The sequence below is a fragment of the Rhipicephalus microplus genome, chromosome 2 (assembly GCF_043290135.1).
Source record: "Rhipicephalus microplus isolate Deutch F79 chromosome 2, USDA_Rmic, whole genome shotgun sequence".
NCBI classification, from domain to species: domain Eukaryota; kingdom Metazoa; phylum Arthropoda; class Arachnida; order Ixodida; family Ixodidae; genus Rhipicephalus; species Rhipicephalus microplus.
Genome location: NC_134701.1, coordinates 299,486,988 through 299,496,844, shown reverse-complemented (window position 1 = coordinate 299,496,844; position 9,857 = coordinate 299,486,988). Strand labels below are relative to the sequence as shown.

Genomic DNA, 9,857 nt, shown 5'->3' with positions numbered 1-9,857 from the left:
TCTATCTATCTATCTATCTATCTATCTATCTATCTATCTATCTATCTATCTATCTATCTATCTATCTATCTATCTATCTATCCAGCCATCATCACGGCGACGGGCGGTACCAGTTCGTTTTTCATCGGCGGCCAATAGGGGCGAGTCAGTCAGTCAGAGTTGTTTGAGACCTGCAACTGGGCATCTCTGTTTAGGAGGCTATGCAAAGTGTTGCGTTGTAGCACCGTCCGCCACAAGTGACGCTAGCGACTGAGAACATTTTAAAATGAAAGAAGGAAAGGGTGTTTTTTAGGAGGCGTTGACCCATGTGGCTTTGTCTAGGGAAAACTAGGGAAGATGCGGTGGATGCGGCGCTCAGCAGACAACGGGCTGCATCAAGGAGGTCAGCGATAGCTTGATGACCGCGCCCGGCGCCAGCGCAAGAGGCACACCAACGCAGGTATGCCACAGAGCTCCTCGTTCGCCCCACCACTCGGTGACGCGTGTGTGTTTCGTCATCGCCGAGCCATCTTCTCAATGTGTTTTCCATTGGTTTGGCGTCTAAGTGTTCTGTCGTGGCGCCGCGCGCGCGCTCTGCTGCCGCAGTGGTAAACAGCTAGTGGTCGGCCCCTTTTAAGGAGGAGCTTAAAGAAAGACTGTTTGCTGTCGAAACGCCGTGATCATTCAGCAAACAATTGCATGACTGGTTGACATTGCAGATCCTGACAAACAGCACCAAGCGATTGTAGCGCCTATACTTCGATGGCCGGTCAACACATCCGAGTGGTGACCAACAAGAATGCTGCCGCGTTCACTTGTATTCGTCTATACGCGCAGATTTTACTGCTTATATTGCGCGCGGGCTGGTCGTGAAAGCTTTTGCACTTTTGTATCAAGCGAAGATGCTCGCAGCTAAGAGTTGCCTGCTGTCACGGAGAGCTATCGATGTACTATGCCATATGATCGCCCACGAACGTCCCAGAAAACGCGAGTTTATGAAAGCTGCAATGCTGGTGGTTAGATTTACAAACTGCCTCAGACTATTGCACAGGTCGTGCTTTTTCACGCACACCTTAATTTTCCACTAAGTTCAAAGCTAGGAGCAACAGACCTATGATTTCTTTGGCTTGGTGTAACAAAAAATGACTGTTGATCACTTCACGGCACGCCTTTCGGTAGCATATGCAAAGCTTTATTGGCCAGCTGCCAAAAAATAAATGAAAGTGTCCTACATAGTTACGATGGCCGCGAGTGGCGCTCGATAACACTGGTCACATATTGAATTATACAAAAATTTTGACGAGGCAAGGATTACTGTCGCTGCTTAGTTGGTTGAGTGTGATAATGTGTTTGCTTGGGTTTTTCCATTCACTATCAATAAATTTCCGTTAGTCCCATAAGTGCCAAGCTTCAGTGAAGTACTGCAAATAGGTCTGAATCACCTCTTGGCTTTATGTTGAACGATAAACACCAGGCCTGCACAAAACATGCAGCACAGTCGCAGTGAAAGCTGACGAGGGGCCTTCCTAGAACCTGTGATGGGGATAAAAATATTTTAATTTAAAAGTAAGGAAAATGGGGAAGATGCCTATCCCGGGACACCTATGACAACCTCTGCGACAGCCTGGTATCACTGGAAAAGAACCCGACAGAATTTGGGGGGGGGGGGGGGGGGGCTGTTGTGAAGGGCCCACTGCTCCTGGGTACAGGTGGACTGAAGGATCAGTGAAAGGGGAGAGAAGTAGGCAGCAGTGCACTCTACGGTGACGTGAAAGGTTGTAGGGATATAGCATCACATCATGGACAGGCATCAGTATACTTAGTTAAGTATATGGTAAATTCTGTTGGAGTGCCTACTGCAAAACAGGGTGCCCACTATGCCATAAAGCACCATCACCTTGTGAAGTAAAGAAATGGCCCATATCATGATTTGTTTTGCATAGTAGTCTGTTTCACACTTTGGGGAAATCTCGGATCGCATAACACATGGTGAGTACAACGCTGTACTTGCGTGCCGCTATAGCAGATGACATGGTTCAATACTATGGCCCTTCAAGTGTCTGCGCATGCACGAGCTAAAACCGGCACTTCACTGCAGCGCTGGCCACACCACAATTCATGCGTTCCGAGATTTCCCCTAAGTGTGAAACAGACTGTACCTGCTATGCGCCTATATGGCATTATATGCACATTGGTGGCTATGCACTTTGTTGATACTGTGGCTCATGGTAAGGAATCATGGCAGAGCCCTTTTGTGGAAAGCTACAAATCACCCGCACATCACACAATTCATGTTGTATTGTCTTATACTTTTGCATATGGTCAGTTTTTAAAGGTCATCGAAACACCACAGCTTTATCAGCTCAATAGAGTTGCGTGCTCCCACACAGCAGTTTTGAACGGCTATTGAGTGATGCAGGCATTTCCTGCAGAAAATTTTGGGGAGCTACGGATTTTTATTGATGCCCCCGTAAGGTAAATAATATAAATCCTCTTAGAATCGTGAATATGTGTCTAGTTTTTTATTTAAACATTTGAATAAGTTATTCATGCATAATTTGCAAGTACGTCACTCCACGGAACTTAAGGATACGATCTCGGACACCACCGAGCACATGACTGCAAAGTTGAGTTGTGCAGCTCTCAAATTTGTCGTCAATGCTGTACATTGCAATGGCGATTTGTGTGGTATTTGTCTGCCGCATGAGAAGTAAGTGTAGCTGAGATGAAACAGAACCACAAGTGGAGACGCGCAGTTTCAAAGCTGCCCAGGAACCTGTATGGCCGCCTGAAAGCAGTCTAAAAAGCGGAGCACATGACTTATGTGCACACAAACAACAAAAAAAAAAACTCCAAGACTTTAACACATGATCGCCATTGTTACTTCATAACAGACAAGTTATGTTTACAAATCTTGTGTGATGTTATTTCATTCATTATCCGTCCCACCATAAACTCTGGCACAGCTGGCATAGAGAATCCGAGTTCCCTAGTCAACACTGCGTTGCTGCTGGCTGGATAATGTCCTAAGCACTTCTCCTTTGTCATGAGCACAAGGCAAACAGTCCAAGCATGTCCCTACAGCCCTACACCAAAAGATCTGTTGCACGAGTGTAAACATGGTGTAGTCACTGAGACGTATCTGCTTTGTGATCTCGGCAATGGCAGATGGAAGATGGGAACTGACTTCACTTGCAAGTTATGTATACATAGATACAAATACATGGTTTTTTTTTTTTGTTGAACAGGGAACGTGCAGCCGGCAAAACTCCGCACGACAGTATGCACGTCGCTGTTGTTGAGAGTATCTGAAATTTACACATTTCAAGTGGCAAAAATACTTCATTAAGTTATTCGTAACACTCAAACCATGGTGGAACAAATATTTTTGGTGAGCGAACGCCAGGGCTATCTGCTCTGCAACTAGGTTCTGATCCGTCAGCAGCCTGAGAGATGGCACTACCAACTTCAACCCGGTGCGACTGGTACAGTGCCCTGATAACACATGGTGATGACACATTGAAAATGCACGTCATATTTATATTCAAGCAATTTGTACAAGACTTACTAATCTCTTGGAACGTTCAGTGAGTAGGTGAGCACTGTTGCAGTACTGTCGCTGAGGCAAAGCACTCCTGTTTGTCAAAAATTTACTATCATAGTGATTTCATTTTGAATGAACAGAATGCAGGAGTATCCCTTTTCTTTCGATAGTTTGCGCAGGTAAGAAACCCAAGTACTAATTCAAATTAATTTAGAAACTCACAATGCCCTCCTGGATATACAAAGTTGGAAGTCCCAGAACATTATAAAGTTTGCAACTAGAATTAAACAACCGTGCCATTGTTGGTATCAGTTTATTGAGGAAGTGTCCCGGTCTTTTGGGTCCTTGCAGGGCTTTCCAATAACCAAAATAAATCTCACGTAAACGACTCCTATCACTGTGAACAAAGCTATGCAAACTAGCATCTAAGCCTGTGAGGATAGAGCATGATTTGGTGTTGCAGGATAAGTTTTCTCAAATAAGATGGATAATACTGGTGTCACACGGGCACCTTTAATCACGATCAGGGTGATCCGTATCGGTTTTCTTGATCGCGATCAACTTTATGACTTCTGCTACATGGCCCAAGCTGATCTCGTTCGAGCTTGGATCAGACGAAATGCAGCAGGTGGCGCTTCCGTGCCATAAAACACGTCACTGACAAAACTCTGTGTACGATATTTCTATAGAGCCATTTATCAGCAATGTCATTCGTGCTAGAACTGCTCGAACGTCATATACATTGTGTGCCACTACAACATTAATTCAGTAGATCCATGATTCGATAAAATTTTCGTCGCACTTACTTGTATTGCTGTGTGAGATTCTTAACCTTCGCTTTTATTCCTGCTGCCCCTGCTCGTAGCTGTCCAGTCGCAGCGAAGCGTCAATGTTGTTGTACGCGCCAGAGTTTTGCTTCTGGCGCCTCAAGTCATCCAGTCATTCGTGTCAGCGGTCGTTTATTGTAAAGGTCTCTTCATTCGACCTCAAAGGGTGTGTACGTTGCGACAAAGTAAAAAAGCTGGTGGCACTCATAATACATTTTCTTCTGGGTGCTCTAACTGCTCCGACGGTGCGAGAGTGGAACTAAGCGCAGAAGGCAACGGCCATCTGCTTGTTGTCTGCTTCTACCGTAGCTATATATAATGTCGATACGAATTCTAACATATGCAATATTTCAGATATTTTTCTAATTTATACAGTTTATATTTAGCTTTTCTATAAATATTTAGCTGTTTTGAAATGTTTTTATTGAACTATGCTCGATTTTCTTGTTTATTGAGCTTTTAACAAGCTCGGCCAGGGCGTGCAGACGACAGTGAAATCGCAATCTCTCAGGTAAATCGCGATGCCCGGAATGCTATAGTCTTGATCCCAATCACACCTGATCATGATTAAAAGTGACCGTGTAGCAGAACCTAATCCAGATCGTGGTTAATCCGGATGGACATTGATCGCGATTAAAAGTGCCCGTGTGACACCGGTATAAGTGGGCATTACTACTGCTTGACTATAAACTTTGTTCAAGTGAAGAAAAAATCAAAACGATGTGTAAATATTTTCAACACGATATGTTACCTACACAGACAAGTTATAGTTTAAATAATACCAGGTAAACAAAATAAAATATTTCTTACACTAGCTTTGACATTTTTTGGCTTTCTCATTTTCGGAAGTCGACAATACTGGTGCTTGTGGTTACATATGCTTACTGGAGCAGATAACCATCGGCAGACCTTTGGCCGTTCACTGTGCTTTCTGTAAGCGAACAAGGCTGGGTTTCTTCACAGTGTTTTCCGAGTGGAAGTGTGTAGGGTTGCTTGCGGCATGTCTGCCATATTATTTTCTTTCAAGAGCTCTTGATCTTTTCTTATAGGTAGCCCAGAGTTTTTTCGAAAATAGATGGCACAGCGTCCTTAGTGAGCCCAGCCTTCCCCTTTTGCGACATTAAAACATGACCATTTCTCTCAGCAGATTGCGCCATGAGGACGAAATAGCAAACAAAGTGTCTTCGCACACAATATTTGTCCTGTGCAACACACAGTCTTTTTGTGGTATCTCACGAAAGGACTTTCATGCATGAAGATTTCGTTTTTCACCTGATGGCATGAAAAGCGCATTTTTTTTTCTGCAAGATTGGTACTCATTGTTGCAAAAAGGCACCAAGCACTTGCCCATTCTTCCCTAGTGCGAAAGCATTTGATCACTAACATGTTTTCAAAAACAAGCTCCAAAAGCAACGGCAGCAAGGATAAAAAGTGTGTGCACTGCATGGCTAGTATATACTCTGTTTCAGTAGTTTCGTGCAGCACTGTGAAAGCTTGTAGTCCGTTTGGACCAATCGAGGGGGCGAGCACATATAAATGTGTTCTTTCGCGCCCCGCCATCTGGAAGGGAAAAGCAGTTCTGCGGTGAGCTTGCGCAGCATCGAAATATCTTTCTTTTAACATAAATTGTGCACGACTTTGCAACACACCGAGGTCAAAGTCGTACAGCAAGTTTTCTTGATCGTGGCCCCTGTATTCGAAAAAACGTAGCATCAAACCAAATAACATGTTCTCAACCTGGCGCTTGAAGAAATGGTGCCATCTATCGAGGATTACAAAAGCTTACAAAACGCATGATGTGTACCCTCTGAAATTAGTGAAGCACCAATCCCCATTTGCTAAGCTTATAAATAACATTGATTATTTGAGCGTGGCTCCAAAAACGGGGCAGAATTGATTCGAATACTGTGTTGTTGAAGCTTCAGGACATGAATATGAAGTGAATGGAAGCATTAGTTTGAAACTTAAAGCTATAGAGCACACGGTGGCCGCTTGGCTGTAGTTAAGCGCAATGTACTGAAGGTGATTGACAGTTCATATCAATCAAGGAACGACGCGAATAGACATTGGCAACTTGAATACGAGAGCGTTAGCAAGAATCATTGCATCTGCATGAATTGAATGACGACGAGTGGCCGAAGCTGTAGGTCCTAAGGTTCATAATGTCTCGGTTGAAGTCGCCGACTAGTAAAAAGGATGGATGTATGCGTGCACGAACGGACGGACAGATGCATAGACGGATAGTGTGGGTGGTCATGTATTGTGCTGTCGTATAGTTGATGACAGTGTTGTGGAATGGGCGCTTCCATGTCCATTCCATTCTGGGCAATTGCAACTTGCCCCAATTCCATTCCTTTTAATTCCTCGGAACGAGAAGGCTTACCCTATTTTCACTCCGGGAATGGCCAGACACCTCAATTCCATTGATACAATTCCTCAATGTAGGGATAGAGTATCTTGATAATTTTATTGAGGAATGATTGTAAAAACATAAAGCTTATGTCATCAGATGTATAAGAACTGCAAAAGCATGGAAAACAAGTTACCACGATCGAGGGATAGTAGCTTGGTGACTTTTCTCGTGCAGTACAACCACAGGAATAATCGCCGTAGGGGCAGTTCTCCTGTTACCTATAGCATTTGAATGGTCAGCACAATCTTAGACAAAAAAATTAGTAAACAGATGTATTTACTTGTTTTGAGCATATTTTATTACCTTTATGGCATCTACAGCCAGCAGCAAGGAAATATGCAGACTTTCTTTTTCTAAGAGTGCATGTTTGAACGAATAGTGATGTTTTGATATTGTTTAAGTTTAAAATGCTATAATGCTAAAATGATGACAGTGAATCGTGATAATCGAATCGGGAAGGGCTGTCTTGGTTACATGGGATCACCTGCTCTGACTGGCTACCGAACCTAGTGCTTTCAAATGTCTATTCCATCTCTCTCTGTAGGGTTCATCTTGCACAAAAGTTGATCGCACGCACAGTTCTCACAGCACACAGTTCATCATGTTCGAATATAAGCTGCGTCGCCCTATACAGACATTTGCAATAGTGTTTCAGACAAAGGCGCTCATGTGTGTATGCTGGGGGGACAGTATTAGAAAAAAGAAAGACGGGGGTAATATGTGTTGAGACAGCATGCAAGCTGGTGTACGAAGGCCTGCAGTAAGCACAAGCATCGCACTAGCGTCAATACACATCACAACTTAGAGAAGCGCTTTTTAGTATATGCATTCGAGTTTGTAGGTGGCGGCAGAATCAAAAACAAAATGAAGCATGGGGAGACAGCAGGTGGCTGAGGTGCAACCGAGGGGAAAAAATACTAATGTGTAAAGTGGGTATGCTGCCACTATAGTTTTGCACAGTGGATACCATGGTATAGAGCCGTAGTTACATAAAGAATAGAGGAAAAACTTCAGAGCAATGCAGTTTATAGAAGGACAGAATTGTAGTAGGTGGGCTACTTATAAATGTTCTATGCTTGTTATCAGCCAAGCGTTCTTAAAATACAGCTTTATTGTTAAACTCGAGGGTCTGCCTTATTAATGTCGAAGTTTAAAAAACAGCACGTCTATGAAAATGTGCTCTATTTTTCGAAAACGGACGTAATTTCATTCCTATTCCATTCTTTTCCAAATCTGTGTAATTTCATTCCTCCAAACTTTGTCACCATTCTATTCTGGGTCCGAAAATGTGTAATGATTCCAGATTCATTCCGATTCTGGATCGGCAGCTCCGCGACACTAGTTAATTGCACATAAAGTTGGTTGTTTACACATATTCTGCACAAACATCAATTCTAGACAATATCTTTGCATGAGCATTTTGAATAAGATACACTCTCATTTGTGGGAAAAGTTGCTATTGGTGGCTGTGTTGCACCTAATTGGCTCCTTTGCGACTCCGCCTGGCGACAAAAGATTTAGGTTGTCGTTATGACTGCTTTGTGGCTCCTTTCGAACTTCCATTTAGTACATACATTACAGGGACACTTAGAGGGCCCGTAAACCACTCAGGGGTCGATATTCAGTTGTAGTGGGGAAATTGTGCATAAGTGTACGATGAACACGGAGCCGGGACAATTTTTGAAAACTGTGTGGTAATTACGGAGTTGGACGGGTTTGATTATCGAAACCGTGATGATTACTCCTTTTGCTCTCTCCTGCGCTCCCTTCCGCTGGTATCCTCTTCCAAGCTGCTTTGCCCTCTCATCGAGCGCCCCTCCCATGCCCCTACCAATCTCGCATGGCATACGTCATCGTTGACGCACTGCTTAAACACCTTCTACTTCCACTTGCCGCGACTCTGGCTGTCGACTCCGCCGGTTGTGTTGTAGCTGCATGTTTGTTGGTGTACTGTGGCTGCCATAATCTGGCGAACTGTGGCTGCCATAAGTATGGACCCTGTATTGTGTGCAAGCGTTAAGAGGATTGCCAGCGCAGTGGATTCATAATACGGGGACACGCGGTGCCAGAAAACGTCGAACAACAAGAAGCGCGGACAGCTGTTTGCAAACTCACCGGACGTTGTAGGCTCTTGCTGGACCAATTGCAACATATTTGGCTCAATGCGTCAGATATATGGAATGGCGCATCACGTGGAGGGCCGAAAGTCCGGAAAGAAGGAGGGATTGTTTTCTGGAAATTGTGGCACGCTGGCGGCTCGTAGCGCTGCCACTTGTAGAATCGTTGAGCACGATGGCATTCTGCACACGATGTGTGCTATTACTTCAAATGTTTGAAAAAATATCTGAAGCAGTTCACGGGCCCTTTAAGAGGTAAACAATTTTTTACGTATTAGTAAAATACAATTTCACAATCGTGAAGATGCCACTCTTATGGTAACATGAGCTCGGTAAGCGAGAAAACGCGTGAAAAATAAAGGTGCGGGTGAAGACGCCACCGTGAGATTTCAGCGCCAAACACCATGACTTCATAGACTTTGAAGATATGTACTGGGTTCCATTTAGCTTTTAATTGATAGCAATGAAGTACGTAAATTGTCATCTGTGAGTGACATAGACCTAGCATATGAATTTTCTGAAAATATCAAGCTAGTGTCACGAAAATACGAGAAGTACATTCTGCCAATGTCGCAAAAATTCAAAAAGTACATTTTGATATTTCTTATGTCGTGCGTAGAGATTTCAGTACGAAGTTTAAAAATGAGACTTCAATCTTGGTGTTCTTCACCAATAATGAGTCTATGTCAATGAGACATATAGCATTAGAGATCTCAGAATTCAGTTCGTCAATCCAAACCAAGTCATTGTTTCTATTTAGTGTTTCTATAAGTAGCCATTTTTTTAATTTGCAGATAAAATTATAAAATACACCATTTCTAATTTCTTTTTCGTGCCAGCTAATATACACGGTGCCCTTTCCCACATTAGCAAGCTGGTGAACATCAAGGCAACCCAAAGGAACTTGTAGTGTTCCTGCAAAAACGAAGTGGTGAATTTGCATGCATGCTGGCAAACGAGTTACTCAGGCATTGCTT

At 43.4% G+C, this 9,857-nt stretch overlaps 1 protein-coding gene across 7 annotated transcripts in view; it reads left to right on the top strand.

Annotated features, from left to right (window-relative positions):
* The first annotated feature begins 292 nt into the window (after positions 1–292).
* The window catches only part of LOC119178697 (fat-like cadherin-related tumor suppressor homolog), an 812,220-nt gene continuing 802,655 nt past the window's right edge, over positions 293–9,857 (top strand). For all 7 annotated transcript variants that reach the window (XR_012888480.1, XM_075882464.1, XM_075882456.1 and 4 more), the window contains exon 1: positions 293–439. The gene's annotated coding sequence lies outside the window, so the exon portion shown is untranslated. The remainder of the gene's footprint in view (positions 440–9,857) is intronic.